General features: G+C 40.7%; 1 long non-coding RNA gene across 1 annotated transcript in view; it reads right to left on the bottom strand.

The window, feature by feature from the left end:
• Positions 1-257: 257 nt before the first annotated feature.
• LOC139871648 (uncharacterized) overlaps positions 258-10,687 on the bottom strand; it is an 86,486-nt gene continuing 76,056 nt past the window's right edge. The window contains exon 4 of the long non-coding RNA XR_011766714.1: positions 258-587. This is a non-coding gene — a long non-coding RNA (uncharacterized lncRNA). The remainder of the gene's footprint in view (positions 588-10,687) is intronic.

Raw genomic sequence — 10,687 nt, 5'->3', positions numbered from 1 at the left:
CGAACCTGATATTTCATTGGCGTTTTATGATAATACTTTTTTTTTTAACGTCCGCTGACTAAATTGAAATATTAAATTTGACTTTTTACATCAAAGTAAAGAATAGCATACCAAGAGATTGTTTAAGAACAAGAGTTGAGGGTTCGCGCGTTGCTTCTTTAAGGTTTATGCGATTTTAACGCAAGCTATCGATTTAGACAGCACATTTTACTTCATGTTTTTTGGGGCACACAAACTACAGCCAAAAACAATTATAGCCTCCAAAAACGACAATCATATATGTATACATTTGTGTATGTAATCATTTAGACGACACATTTTACTTCATGTTTTTGGAGCATACAAACCGAAGTGGCATCCAAAAACGCGCTTTGCTGCTAAGAAACACGTAGGACATCTAAACTCATATGTACATTTCAATAGATGAAACTTAAACTCATGATCTGTAAGTTCAAACCATGAGAGACGAAAAAAATGACATGTTATTGTTATAGAAAAAAACTAATAAACTAAAACTATACATGTTGATACAACACATCGATTGCGCAAGCTTCTACTATGTCAATTGAACATCCGTCTGGGCCATGCTGCAAATAACATAGTTGTACGCTTTCATTTACATGTTTACACAAATACATATAATGTAAGTAATGTTTTGAGTTAGTGGTATGCTATAACGTTAACCACTTGTCTTAATTGTACACAATTTGGTTATAAAAAGCGGGGTACTTCAACCGAATTAAAAAAAAAAAGCGGGGTACACAATTTGGTATGCTATAACGTTAACCAAATTAAAAAAAAAGTGATACGTACTGCTTATACACGATGTGTGGATACTTCAAACGAAACCATGTGGCTAACACTAAATAAAAATATTATGTACCTATTACTCTAGTATGCTATCTTGTGAAAGAACTATTTAGTGGCATGAAATTTGTGACGACCCGAAAATTTTCGACCAAATTTAAACTTAATTTTTATATGTTTTCGACATGATAAACAAAGACCGTAATGTTGAGACTCGAAAATCTTGGAACTATGTTCATATATTCAATTGACCTTCGACTGATCCAACGATTCACGAACAATTAATTGTAAATAGATATGTGTGTGTGTGTGTGTGTGTATATATATATATATATATATGCGATGCCCCGTACAAAACCATCGTGTACGAATCATCAACAACAGGATCATTACAAGGTTAAGTACTACATGCTGTAATAAAAGAAGTTGCATTCACGATAAAAAGATGACATCATAACCGACGTCAATTGTTTTACACCAACAGTATGCTTCTACGAATAGCAAGCATGAATAAATGTATGTGACCCTTAGGTCGTTACAAAACATAGTTTCAAATGTATTAAAGTTTGAATGCAAGATAAACAGTTCATGCGGTGATAACACTAGAGCAGCGGGTGTCTACGGCAAGACTAGCACGACAGCGGAAGCAAATAACCTTAAGCACCTGAGAAAAACATGCTTAAAAACGTCAACACAAAGGTTGGTGAGCTATAGTTTAAGTATAACAGTAAGTAAGGTAGACCACGAGATTTCAGTGCTACAAAGAGCGTTTCAAAACAGTATGGTAAAGTATATGTTAACCGTGGGCACTTGGTAACTAACTTAACGTTTATACCCCCTGAAAGTACACTTGGCAAGTGCGTATGTCTACGAAGTATTAAACACTCGTTAAATGCTAGCGCGACTAGCCCGAGTGGGGATGTCAAACCCTATGGATCCATATCTAAGATTCACGTTCACGGTTCAAAAACCAATGATTAAACGTTACCGAGCTAAAGGGAATGTTTATGCCGTTGTATAACCCACACATATATAAGTTTAAGTACTCGTGCCTAGTATGTAAAACAGAAAAATGCGCATGTATTCTCAGTTCCCAAAATAGTTAAAGTAAAAAGGAAATGCTATAACTCACAATGATAAAGTAGCGGTAAAGTATGACTCGGAAAGTAAGCAAGTAATGAAGGTTGTCCAAACGGGTCCTCAACCTAAGTCAAATAGTACTAAGTCAGTAAATCGTCTGAATAGGTTTAAAAGTATGTAAATAAGGTCTTAAAGGTCATCATCATTCATCATTAAACAAAAGGTGTAAAGTAAGTTTCGTTCATGAAACGAATTTAAAACAAAGGCTGAGTTCGGTCAGTCACCACGGCCTCTATACCTACTGAAATAAGGTGAGACCAGTGGTCATGGCTCCGTATATGAGTCCTTTAGTTGTGGTAAAAATTACAGAAGCAAACTCGTCTTCGTTTGACCGTGGCGACGGTCTAAGTGCGAGTAGGTCAGAATTTTCAGCACAACGTTAAATGGACATAGTGACGATCGGAGGGCCATAAATCCTAAACCGTAACTCGGATTAAGACGAGTCCTATATGAAAAGTTATCTACTCGAACAGATGTAACGACCCTGGAATTTCCAACGTTTATTTATTAATAATTATTATTATTAATACATGTGATAAAACGGATGTACGTTATTACATTTACATGTTGCCATGATTGCCCGAACTTGACTTTAATTGCCCGAAACGTCTTTGTGACACCCGGAACTTGCACGAATAATATTTCCAAGTATTATTTACATTCATGATTAGTTTTATTAATTATTTTAATTAACTAAGGTTGTTAGTTAGTTACTTGGGCTTTAATTGGGTTTACTTGTTATTTTTGGAACTTGGGCTTGTTTTAAGTTAATGGACACTTGACTTTGGGCTTACAAGCCCACCCTACATTATTAATGGACCTTTAGCCCATGTCTTTAAAGTGTAAGTATCAAATTATATGTGAACTAGTTAGTTTGAACCATTAAGAATCTAGTTAGCAACTTATCCCCATGTAAACCCATTCAATAACCAACTTTTGTAAGCTTTACAAGCTAGTGACCAAGAAACAAATCCCTCACCCCTCCCACCCCTTGATGCCGTCGGTTTTAGGCTCCCATGAGGAGTGTTTTAGTTTCAAATTTCATTACTTCTTTCACTTGATTCTTTCACACTTCTCACACACACTCATTTGCTCTCAAACTTTTCCTCTCTTTTTCTCTCATACTTGTAAGAATTATGAACTTTTCTCCTCTTCTTTTTCTTTGTAAAACCGAACCTAAACACCCCTAAATCATCATCATCTTTTGTTGTTTGTTACTTGATCTTGTTGTAGCTTACTTACTTATAGTTTATTGTTACTTACTTTGTTGTTGTTACTTACTTTCATGATTACAAGAATAAACTTACTAGTTTGATTCTTCATTTTATCTTGTTATAACAAGAACAACAAGAACATAATCTATCTAGTTATGTTCTACCTTACTTGTTTCAAAAGATTATAAAGTTCATGGTTGAAAGACATACTTGAAGTTCATGAAGTAAACTTTAAAGCTTACTTTCTAAAGATCAAACTTTGGTTTGAATCTTTAAAGTATGAACAACCATGAATAATTTACTTGTTTACTTAGTTTACTACTTCATTCTTGCACTTTAATTTCATGATTTATGTTCTTGTTGGTCAAATGTTACAAGTTAACTTTGATCTCATTAATCTGGAACTTAAGGTTAACTTTAAAGTTCAAGAACATATAAAGGAAACTTTTTAATTATAACTTTGTATACTTATGCTTGATCTAGACTTTTGAGTCTTGGATCTTCAAGATCTAACTAAGAACTATGTTCTACATTGTAAGATCTTGATTTCATAAGTTCATTTTCAAGTTTGTAACTTATTATTAGCCTTATAGTTCATGTAAGTGTCAAACCTAAGACTTTGATGTAACTTTGGTTCATCAAACTACATGCAACTCTTAAGTGAGTTGTGCTTCATGTCTTAGACTTGCACTAGGGTTATGATGGTCAATACTTGGTTAAGATGATGTAGATACATCAATGAGTTGTACACTTGATGCTATATGCATCAAGGATGAGAACCATGATGAACATCAAGCACCAAGACCACCGGAACCCTTTTAAACTTACTGTTTCTGTCCAAAAGCTACTGATCTGATGTTTCTGTAACAGACCAGTAGACCTGGGCTGTTCTAACCTTGATTTTTAGATAGAAATTTTCGAGTAGATAACTTTTCATATAGGACTCATCTTAATCCGAGTTACGGTTTAGGATTTATGGCCCTCCGATCGTCACTATGTCCTTTAACGTTGTGCAGAAATTTCTGACCTACTCGCACTTAGACCGTCGCCACGGTCAAACGAAGACGAGTTTGCTGCTGGAATTTTTACCACACTTAAGGGACTCATAGATGGAGCCATGGCCACTGGCCTCACCTTAATTCAGTAAGGGTAGAGGCCGTGGTGACTGACTGAAGTCAGACTTTGTTTTAAACTACTTTCATAAACGAAACCTACTTTACGCCTTTTGTTTAATGATGAATGATGATGACCCTTAAGACCTTAATTACATAATTTTAAACCTATTAAGACGATTTACTGACTTAGTACTATTTGACTTAGGTTGAGGACTTCGGACCGTTTACTTGCACACCTTTCCCGACTACTACTTTACCGCTACATATCATTGTGAGTTATAGCATTCCCTTTTTACTTTAAACTTATTTTGGGAACTGAGAATACATGCGCATTTTACGTTTTACATACTAGGCACAAGTACTTAAACTTATATATGTGTGGGTTATACAACGGCATAAACATTCCCTTTAGCTCGGTAACGTTTAGTCATTGGTTTTTGAACTGGTGAACGCGAATCTTAGATATGGATCCATAGGGTTTGACATCCCCACTCGGGCTAGTAGCGCTAGCATTTAACGAGTGTTTAATACTTCGTAGACATACGCACTTGCCAAGTGTACTTTCAGGAGGTATAAACGTTAAGTTAGTTACCAAGTGCCCACGGTTAACATATACTTTATCATACTGTTTTGAAACGCTCTTTGTAGCACTGAAATCTCGTGGCCTACCTTACATACTGTTATACTTAAACTATAGCTCACCAACCTTTGTGTTGACGTTTTTAAGCATGTTTTTCTCAGGTGCTTGAGGTTAGCTTCCGCTGTGTACTAGTCGTGCTGTAGACACCCGCTGCTTAGAGTTGTCATCGCATGAACTACTTTATTTTGCATTCAAACATTCGTACTTTTGAACTATGACTTGTAACGACCATTGTGGTCACATACACTTATTATTTGCTTCTACTTAGTGAAGCATGCTTTTGAAATGTAAAACATTTGATGTCGGTTATGACATCACCTTTTTATCGTGAATGCAACTTCTTTAATTACAGCATATAGTACTTAACCTTGTAATGATCCTGTTGTTGATGATTCGTACACGATGGTTTTGTACGGGGCATCACATTTGGTATCAGAGCATTGGTTGTAGGGAATTAGGTTGCATTAGTGAGTCTAAGACCGACCCGAGTAGGATTCACTAATAGGACTAATCTACAACTTGCTAGTTTACTTGTTTCCGCTGAGCTTACTACATGTTAATGCTTACTTTTTCTGCTATATGGCGTATGCTACTACATGATATCACTACTGCATGATGCTACTTGCTTTTGATTGCATGCTACTTTCATACGAATTTCTGTTATTGCCATGCTAGTTACTGTTATACATGATTTAAACTGTTGGCCTATTAATTGCTTGCTTTATGACATACTGACATGGAAAATTTATTTTTCCTTGTTCAGATGTCGGATGTTCCACCTACTGGCATTTCGGGCAGTACAGACTCAGACCCCGTCGCCCTACCTACTGCTACACCTGCTGCTGCTACTGCCGATACACCGGCCTCGACACCCACTAGTGATCCCGGCGCTTCTACTTCCGGATCTGGTACTAGTGCACCTACCCCAGTGTCTGCTCCCGGACCCTCGAGGTCACAGCCCCGCATTGGTGGTATTGAGATCCCCGCGGAGTTCGGGGAAGGGCCGTTTCGTAACCACATGCGCACGCCTTGCCGACGCACTCCTGACGGACGTTTAGTCGTGATTCCGCCAGGCAGACACAGACAGATGTTGGCCGCCTTCGGACGCTTCGGATTACCAGCTCAGCCACCAGTGTCACCACCACACAATTCGGATGACTCATCATCCGCCGATTCTTCATCATCAGACGACTCCAGCGATGATGAGGATCCTGCTGATAGACCTATTCAGGCACCCTCCACCCCGCCGAAGAAGCGGTACCGTTTCGACGGCACCGTCATTCCAGGGGTGAATGGAGGTCATGCTTTTACTGACGCATTTGGCCATCGTCGTAGGGTTACTGCTCGTAAACGAGTTGTGCCATACCCTGCCGACCCACAGATACGTAAGGTTCCCCGTTACGTATTGACTATTCCTGGAACCGTACCACCAAGATTTAGATACGGACCACTTACATCTAGGGACGTACCGTCTACATCCGGAGCCGGACCATCTACATCAGCACCACCGGCACCACCCGCACCACCTGCACCGCCTGCCCCACCAGCTCCCTCTAACGAGGAACTGATGAGGGAGATTGAGACTCTCCGAGCTCGAGTCACTGAGCTCGAGGAGCAGTTGGCTCGAGGAGCAGTTCACTCGCCTTCACCGTAGGACCTTGTATTTAGATTTCATGATGTAATCTAGATATAGTTTCATGTATTTCATATGTATTGTACGAACTTATTCAGATGTATGAAACTTATTATTATTAATGAATGGAACTTTGCGTTATTTAATTCTTGCACGATGTTCTATTTACATTGCTGTACGATGATTCTGTGGTATTTGTACCTAGATACATTATTTAATAACATGTGATGTTTTGATTCCATGTTGGTCACTATATACTGTATTATTACTACTTGCATAATGGATTTTGACTTGAGTCAAAATTTTTGTTTAGAATACCATGGCTAACGGAAGATCCACACCTACCGCCGCCCAGATTGAGGACATGATCAACGAACGGGTCGCTGCAGCCCTAGCAGAAAGAAATCTTCAAGTTCCACCGCCACCACCACCAGTTATCCCACCCGTTCGAAATGGGTGTACTTACAAGGAATTCCAGAGCTGCAAACCGCATAACTTCAGCGGCACCGAGGGACTGGTTGGTCTCACTAGATGGTTTGAGAAACTTGAATCAGTATTCCGAGTTAGCAACTGTTCAGAGGATAATAAAACCAAGTTTGCTTCTTGCACGCTTTCTGATGGTGCGCTTACATGGTGGAATACCATGGCCCAAGCGCAAGAAATCGATGAGGCGTATGCTACGCCTTGGGAAGAGTTTAAATGTGCTATGATTGAGGAATACTGTCCGAGAACTGAGGTTCAAAAGATGGAGATTGAATTCATGCAACATAAGGCCGTAGGAAACGATCTTGACAGCTACAACCGTAGGTTTTTGGAGTTAGCGCTGATGTGTCCAACTATGGTCACCCCCGAATTCAAACGAATGGAGCGATACTTTTGGGGACTTCCTAAGTCCATCAAGGGGAATGTCACCTCATCCAAACCACCGACTGTTCCCGAAGCAATGCGCATGGCGCATACTCTCATGAATCAGATTCTTATTGATGAGCCGGAGAAGGCTAAATTTGAGGCTGGTAGTAGCGAAAAAAGGAAATGGGACAACAACCACAACAACCACAACAACCACAACAACAACAACAACAACAACAGGGGGAGAAACTACGATCAAACCCCCGCCAAGAGGCACAACAACGGTGGAAACCCTAATCCCAACAACAACACCAACACCAACCCGAACTACAAAGGAACCTTACCTCAATGCAAGCGATGTTACAAACACCACACTGGGTATTGCAATGTTGTCTGTGAGAAGTGCCAACGGGCTGGGCACATCGAGAAGGACTGCAAGGTCACTACTTTGAATGGGAAGCCAAACACCAATGGGCCGAAGAAGTGCTACGAATGCGGGCAGACGGGTCATTTCAGAAACGCATGCCCCAACAAGAGAAAAGATGGCGGACCACCCCGTGGACGAGCTTTTAATGTTAATGCAAGGGATGCACGCGATAACCCCGACTTGGTGATAGGTATATTCACAATCAACAATCTTTTAGCTTCTGTCTTGTTTGATACTGGTGCGGATAGAAGTTATGTATGTAGACATTTTTGCGATAAGATTAATTGGTCATTAGTCCCGTTAAAAGAAAGTATGCTTGTCGAGGTCGCAAATGGAAAACTTGAAAAGGTTGACCATATTAGTCGTGGAGCTATTATCAACATAGCTGGTGCAGATTTCAAAATTGATTTGATACCTATCAAACTGGGAAGTTTTGACGTGATCGTCGGTATGGATTGGTTGAGCAAGATAAAGGCCGATATAATCTACGGAGATAAAGCACTTCGCATACCACAAGGAGATGGCGAACCACTGGTTGTCTATGGAGAGAGATGTACCTCGAAGTTGAACCTCATTAGTTGCGTGAAAGCGCAAAAGATTATGAAGAAGGGACGTTTTGCTGTCCTAGCACATGTGAAAGCGGTAGAAACTGAGGTGAAGAGCGTGAATGACGTTCGAATTGTGAACGAATTTTCCGATGTCTTCCGAGAGGAATTGCCTGGATTACCGCCGCAGAGAGCAGTAGAGTTTCAGATTGACTTAGTGCCAGGAGCTGCACCTGTAGCTCGCGCACCTTATAGACTCGCACCTTCCGAGATGCAAGAATTACAGAGTCAACTACAAGAGCTGTTAGACCGTGGATTTATCCAACCAAGTTTCTCGCCTTGGGGCGCACCTGTGTTGTTTGTGAAGAAGAAGGATGGATCCTTCCGTATGTGTATCGACTACCGTGAACTAAACAAATTAACTATCAAGAATCGGTATCCTCTTCCACGAATTGACGATCTTTTTGATCAACTACAAGGATCGAGCGTTTATTCAAAGATCGATTTGCGATCCGGATATCACCAGCTGAGGGTGAAGGAAAGTGACATGATGAAAACTGCATTCAGGACTCGTTATGGTCATTATGAGTTTCTCGTGATGCCATTCGGTTTGACAAATGCACCTGCCGTGTTTATGGACCTCATGAATCGTGTCTGCAAGCCTTACTTGGACAAGTTTGTTATCGTCTTCATAGATGATATCCTCATCTACTCTAAGAGCGAAGAAGAACATGAGCAACACCTCTGATTAGTGTTTGAACTCTTAAGACAAGAGCAACTTTACGCCAAATTCTCCAAGTGTGAATTTTGGTTGAAGGAAGTACAATTTTTGGGTCATGTTGTAAGCGACCAGGGTATCAAAGTTGATCCCGCCAAGATTGAAGCCATCAGTAAGTGGGAGACCCCCACTACTCCGACGCATATTCGCCAATTCCTAGGTCTCGCCGGTTATTACCGAAGATTCATCGAAGGATTTTCTCTGATTGCGTGTCCTTTGACCGCACTGACTCACAAGGGCAAGAAGTTCATTTGGGAACCCGCACACGAATCAGCATTTCAAACTTTGAAGAAGAAGTTAACCACCGCACCTATCCTATCACTTCATGAAGGCAGTGACAACTTTGTTGTTTATTGTGATGCATCGAAGAGTGGTTTTGGTTGTGTACTGATGCAACGATCAAAGGTTATTGCCTATGCCTCCCGCCAATTGAAGATTCACAAGCGGAACTACACTACACATGATCTTGAACTAGGAGCCGTTGTCTTTGCGCTTAAATTGTGGAGACACTATTTGTATGGAACTAAGAGCACTATCTTCACCGATCACAAGAGTTTCCAGCACATCTTTGATCAGAAACAACTGAATATGAGACAACGTCGATGGACCGAGACGCTCAACGACTACGATTGTGAACTCCGTTATCACCCTGGCAAGGCCAATGTTGTAGCTGACGCTTTAAGCCGAAAGGAGAGGACGGCACCTCTTCGTGTTAGGGCTCTGAACATCACCATCCATTCGAACCTCAATAGCCATATCAGAGTAGCCCAAGTTGAGGCTCTCAAGGAGGAGAATATATCTCACGAACATTTGAACATACTTGTCTCTCGATTCGAGGTTAGGGAGTCTGGACTCCGATGTTGTGCCGGAAGAATTTGGGTACCTCTTTATGGAGATCTACGGAACCTTATACTTGATGAAGCACACAAATCGAGATATTCGATTCATCCTGGAGCGGGCAAAATGTACCACGACCTTAAAGAACAGTATTGGTGGCCGAATCTTAAGAAGGACGTTGCGACTTATGTTGGTAAGTGTTTGACTTGCTCGAAGGTTAAAGCCGAGCATCAGAGACCTTCTGGTTTACTTCAACAACCAGAAATCCCACAATAGAAGTGGGAACGGATAACAATGGATTTCATCACCAAGCTACCAAAGACGGTGGGCGGATACGATACTATTTGGGTTATTGTTGACCGCCTTACCAAATCTGCACACTTTCTAGCGATGAAGGAAACTGATACAATGGAGAGACTTGCTCAGTTATACATCAAAGAGGTTGTATCTCGTCATGGTGTACCTTTATCGATCATCTCAGATCCCGATCCCCGTTTTGCTTCTAGATTTTGGCGTTCTTTGCAAGAAGCCATGGGAACTCGTCTCGACATGAGCACTGATTATCATCCCCAGACTGACGGGCAAAGTGAACGAACGATTCAGACCTTGGAGGACATGCTGCGTGCATGTGTCATTGATTTTGGAAAGGCCTGGGAAAGACATTTGCCACTCGCCGAATTCTCGTACAACAACAGTTATCAC

The sequence above is a fragment of the Rutidosis leptorrhynchoides genome, chromosome 10 (genome assembly GCF_046630445.1).
Source record: "Rutidosis leptorrhynchoides isolate AG116_Rl617_1_P2 chromosome 10, CSIRO_AGI_Rlap_v1, whole genome shotgun sequence".
In the NCBI taxonomy this organism is placed as follows: domain Eukaryota; kingdom Viridiplantae; phylum Streptophyta; class Magnoliopsida; order Asterales; family Asteraceae; genus Rutidosis; species Rutidosis leptorrhynchoides.
Note: the sequence above shows the minus strand (reverse complement) of the source record. Positions and strands in the feature narration are given on the sequence as shown.